Source organism: Papaver somniferum, chromosome 3 (assembly GCF_003573695.1).
Source record: "Papaver somniferum cultivar HN1 chromosome 3, ASM357369v1, whole genome shotgun sequence".
NCBI lineage: Eukaryota > Viridiplantae > Streptophyta > Magnoliopsida > Ranunculales > Papaveraceae > Papaver > Papaver somniferum.
Window position 1 is genome coordinate 84,241,074 of NC_039360.1, and position 5,810 is coordinate 84,246,883.

At 35.0% G+C, this 5,810-nt stretch overlaps 1 long non-coding RNA gene across 4 annotated transcripts; it reads left to right on the forward strand.

The window, feature by feature from the left end:
• LOC113356703 lies at nt 1-4,285 on the forward strand. Of its 4 annotated transcripts, none has more exons than XR_003363115.1 (5): nt 1-239; nt 517-595; nt 748-2,750; nt 3,025-3,233; nt 3,919-4,285. It is a non-coding gene; the product is annotated as an uncharacterized LOC113356703 (long non-coding RNA). The 4 variants fall into 4 exon arrangements; XR_003363117.1 differs by having other exon boundaries at nt 3,144-3,233; XR_003363114.1 differs by lacking the exon at nt 3,919-4,285 and having other exon boundaries at nt 3,025-3,547.
• Nucleotides 4,286-5,810: the final 1,525 nt, after the last annotated feature.

The following is a 5,810-nucleotide window of genomic DNA, read 5'->3' on the forward strand; positions in this document are numbered from 1 at the left end:
TTATCTTATCTCTTCTTATCTCGTTCTCTGCTCCTCTCTCGTTCTCTCCTCTACCAGAAAAGAAAGTTCTCTCATATCCCGCTAAATAATCATTGAAGCCTAAAATCTATACCTTTGTTTGATTTCTGAGAAAAAAACTTTTTAGGGTTTAGATTATTTGGGCTCAGACACCAAATTCTTCTTTCTATTTCAATTTCAGACTCCAAATCTCATCTAAGGCTTCGGTTAAACTGATTCAGGTAATAAACAAAACAATCTATGTTTCTTACATTCAGTTTTTTTTTAAACGACATGTTGATTTGGATGAAGAATGGAGTTAAAATTGAGCTGTAAGATCTGTTAATTAGGTTTAATCCATTGATTCAGTGAGCTCTTTGTACGGATCGAGTGTTCATATCATTCTGGGTTACTAAGGGATCTAACGGGTTCAGATCTTATGTGTAAAGGTGTGAAAAAGTTGGTTTCTTATCGATTTCAGAATCATTTTTTTTAATCATTGTTGAATTGAATGACTAGGGTTTTGTAAATCAATCAATCATACTTTTGGAGTTATACTAGAGGGAGGGAGGAAGGAATTGCAGAGTAATCATGGATGGTAAGAATGGAATTTCTTCACCTAATTATCAATTTTCTTCAGATTTCTTTCAAATTCTTTTTATCAGGTTGTTTTCAGTTTTGCTATACAATTTGTTAAAATATAATCCTTGCATGTCTAAATTGATGGGTTTTGTTTGGTTTTTATTTCAGTTGATTCAGAGCCATTGATGGACGAAACCATTTTGGTTGGTGATGATTTAAGGGCTTTTTAATAAAGTGGCCATGTTTTTGTAATTTATTTCACAAAATGGCCGTTTTTTTGAATGTTTATATAAAGTGGCCGAGATTGACCTTTTCCATCCGTTTTTTTCAAAAAACTGTTAACAGTCGTTAAATACACGCGTGTCAGTTAAACTCCTTAGTAAAAGACAGTTTAACCCTCGGTGAGTCAGTCTGGATTGGTGAGTCAACTCGCCTGAGCCATATTCAAGCCATTATACTCTTCACCCGTGCACAGTCCTAGCATACATCTAAGTCATTTTTGTAGCTTCTCTGCAGCACAACAACACATTGTTTTGTTATCTTGGACCTGCAACCCATTGCAATTTCATTTCAGCTACACCGACACCTATAAGCTCCACTAAAACCACACCAACCTTCAATAGCACCACAAACTCATATACTACAATTCCAACACCACCAGAACTACTTGATTTCTCTTCAGCCAAGACTCATTCAAACAAAGCCATCCTCTTACTCTCCTTCTCATCTTAACTGACATCGAACCTAGTTATAACACTAATGTCATCTCAGTTTCATCTTCCTGTAAGCAACAAGAGAAACAAATCAAACCCATTAATCCTTGCATTTTGTTGAACTTAGAACCCCTGCAACAACTTCATGATCACAACATGAGCCAACAGATGCAGCCACTTCTCATTTTCTCCCTGTAACAACCACCAATTGCAACTGCACCTGCAATTTCATTTCAGCAGCAACATCATCTTCTTAGCCAATCAACCACAACAACTCTTCTTCCTTTCTAAAAAACAACAACACCACATGAGTTATCATCTCAGCTCAAAACTACTCACAACTTGAGCTCAACTCAAGCAACTTTTCATAACCTGGTTATTGCTTGGTTAACAACTATCCATTTTACATCCTTGCCAGTGACTACCAACACCTGCTCATCATAAACTAAAGCAGCAGAACATCAAAATCTCTTAATACTTGTCAATTTGAATTCAAGAACAAACCCATTGCTTCAAATCTGTCACAGATACTCAACAACTACTTGAACTGCACTTCAAACCCTGATTTTTGTCAATCTCCCCAATTTCTTTCATGTCTTATATATATTCCATTTCACATCATCTCGACAAACCCTAACTTCCTAGTTCATCAAAAACCCATGGAAATCAACATTCACAGCTTCTTCTTATCTTCGAACACGATCCTGCATTTTTCTCTTCTTGATTTCTCTTCAGCCAAGACTCATTCTTCCTCTTTGTTCTTCTCTACATCGATGATTCAATCACAACTGCAAATTAAGTCAATTGATTAAACAAAAAAAAAAAGAAAAGGAAAGAGCCCCAAACCCTAGAATTCAAACAATCGAAATCAATTGATTTCACCATCCAAACATGTGTTTTCATTAAAGACTAAGTTAATTAACGTGTGGGTTCTAAAATTCTTACCTGGATTTTGATTTCTTCATCCCCGATTTCAACTTCATCTTCGATTTGTACTTCAGCTTCGCTGCTGCATCCAGCAAAACCCTAAAAACTTTAAAATTGTCAAATATCACTAATAAACCATTCTTCTTCTTCTTCACTAATAACCACATCTTCGGTATTGACTGCTTGTGAGATCACTTCTATTTTCATCAATCATCCGAGTTCGATGAGAAGAATTGAGATACAGAGAGAGACAAACATAAACAAGAAGAAATGAATGAAAAAAAGAATCGATAACATAAGGGTGAGGATGTAGTGGTAATTTTAAGCCCCATGATTGACTAAGTCAGCTTGGTGGACCATTTTGGTGGGACCAGGTGTTATATCTAACAGAAAGGCCACTTTATAAAAGATTTAAATTTTTTGGCCGGTTTATTAAATATATGGTAGGAAGCTGGACACTTTGTTAAATTGCATCCCATGCTCTTGAAGGTGTTGAGAATTTTGATGGGATTCTTAGGAATTTCTTCTTATGTAAGTTTTTTTTAAACTTCTCCTTGCTTAGTAATGTTGATTTTAAGGGTTTAGGGTTTAATGCTAATTGTAACGTTGTGTTATCTGGGTTTGCACATCAATGATATTGAACTATTCAAAAATTAGAAATGAAGCTCCTTTTTTTGATTTTGATAATGGGGTTTTCTTGATTTTTCTTGGTCTTGATTCAGAAATGAAGCTTCTCCTTTCTCTGAGTTTGATTTTGTTTTTATTTCTACATTGTTTGACCTTGATTTTGGTTTGATTGTTCTAGGTTATGGATGTGATGATCTGTATTCAGAGTTGTGGAGAGCTTGTGCTGGTCCTATTGTTGATGTCCTTGTGTTCATTTTGTCTTTCGATAACATATTTTCTCTCTCTTTTTAACAGCAGCAGTTTAAGGTTTACAGATGAACATGGATTTCGACTCTATATCGTCTCAAGTTTTTCCTGTCATGCTGGAAACTCCTGATAGTCATATAGGTATTTTTGAGACTAGACTAAGTGTTATGTTGTTGAGAGGAAAACTAAGGTTCCCTTTAATAGAAAAGTGGAGATGTGGATGGTAAATCTTCATTTATCTCTTTCTTGGTATTTGCAGAAAATTAATAGCTTAGTCGATACATCATACATGTGTGGTTACCCTAGCTGGTGAACTCAATAATTTGTTAGGTTGATTTGATGTCAAATGTTTCGGATATTTCGGTAATCTTTCTGTGCAGTCTTTGTTCATGTGATATTAGTAGACACGTGTGGTTACACTAGCTGGTGAACTACAATCGTGTACCTTTCGGTAATCTTTCTGTGCAGTCTTAATTCATGTGATATTAGTAGATACTTGTATCAGCCTTTACACTGAAATCGTTGTTACTGTTCTTGTATTTATGCAATTTAGGAGATTTTGCAAGCCTGGGATTGATTGTCATCTTTTTTCAGTATGAGTCCTGTGTAGCAATCCCAACGTAACTTCCAACATCTTGACATGTAACTCGAGATTGGAGTTATCGTATTTCCTCCTTTTGTAATATAATGTGATATTTTCCCTATAGAGATGCAGATAAAATGCAACTAATTGTATGAAGCCAAGCCTTATTTTTTTGACATCAGCATAGTTGTGTTTCTCAATATGCATACACCTTCTTACACCTTTATTGTTCAATTTGGACAGATATCATCCAAAGAAGATAAGCACAAGAAGGAAGTTATGTTACTTTCTGTCAATTGTAAACATTCTGATTACACCTCCTTTAAACCAGAGAAGCAGCAACCTCAGATGGCTGCTGATAACAGTGTTTCTACAGCTTCTGAAGGCCAGCCACAGAGACCAACTTTTGAGGTGGTGGAGATCTACAAATCATCCGTTTCTGTGAATCCTATCTTAGGTGCTTTGGGAGTTGATACAGGAAGATATTTTAGTGCATCGAGGCAACTGATATTGTTTCTAGTTATGTTGAATATTCAGAATTTGGTAAAGCCAAAGCCATTGTGGTTTTGGATGCAACTCTATGTGATGCTCCCACCAAATGAAAAGGGTAATTTCATTACAGGAATTCTAATTTTGATCTGGTTTTGACTGGTCAAAACCATTATTTTTTGGATGTTACAAAAATTTCGCATGCAGTTGCGACTTTTCAATTCGTAACAGTCTCCAACTGTTGCGACCTCTTAATCTCGCAACTGTTGGGAACTGTTGCGCCAAATCTATGTTGCAACAGACATAAACTTTTACAACCGAAATTTCGCAACGGCATATGAGCAATTGCGAAATTTTGCAACATCAACTTTCGTCACAGATTGAAACTGTTGCAGCCCTACTTTGCAACTGAATCACGCTGTTGCTAATCACTAAAAATGGTGTAGTGGAAATTCATAATTTATATTACGCAAGAGAATTAAAATAAAATTCTTGTTACTGGCATTTCTTACTGATCCTGTAACCTCTTCAAACCATAAATATATACTGCAAGAGCCTCGCCATGCTGAGCTTTCAATTTCTATATATATTATTATTTATAATGTATGACTCAGTATTTGCTTTTGTATACAAAATTATCTGATGAGGATCTAAAACACTACTAGTGCTTGTTGCAACACTTCCCAAATTTTTGCTAATTATACAAAATATACATTCAGGACCAATATGTTGCTTCTGCCATCCTGTACCTCGTTCTCGAATCAATATAATGCTCCTAGATAGATTGTGTACTAGTATACAACGACTACTTAATTAATTCGAGTGCTATATTCACCAATTGAATTCCCGAGAAAATATTCTATTTTTACCAAAGTATATCACTACTTTAGTTTATACCTTTTGTTAGAGCACTGCTCGGTTAAACCCACCAAGTGTTGGTATGTCAAGTTTGGTTGTCATATTTAGTTTCAAAACTCAAGTTGCTTAATAAGTGAACTAGAGTCAACTTCGTTAGGTTAGACTAAGAACGATAGAAATATTATGCTCCAGTTACTCACGAAGATCTGAAGATGGGTTGAAGACAACAAATACATTATCCTTCAGTTGGAGGTTAGTAATTACAAACTTGACTTATTCCATTTCTATATTGTTTCATTCAAGTCATTTAGTTTGAAAACGTAACATGCAAAGTCATATATAATACTCTAGTATTATACTTTCTCATATTATTAGGATCAAAATGTCAAGTAAGTATATACGATTAGTTTAATGATTTGATTGGTATATTGATTTACCAAGTCTAACGCTTATCTTTTGAACTTCGTAATTGCGACATTAACGTAACCTTTGTAACTTGTTTACTTAATCGTATGTTATATATAGGTTTGATTTTATACTTAGAAAGCCAGTTTTTATTACATTGGTTTAAGGAAGTATAATATGAACTTGTTTCATAACCGAAAGAAAATCAATAGGTGTTTTGGTCCGGTTTTCATTGAAGATCTATTTGATGACCAATTCGTACCGAAGGAGAGAACTAAGATAGAACCGATCTTCACTTATGTGGGGAGTCAAGGTAGAACTGATCCCTGCCTATCTATATTTATAAGGTAGAACTGATCTCTATCTATCTATTGTTATAAGGT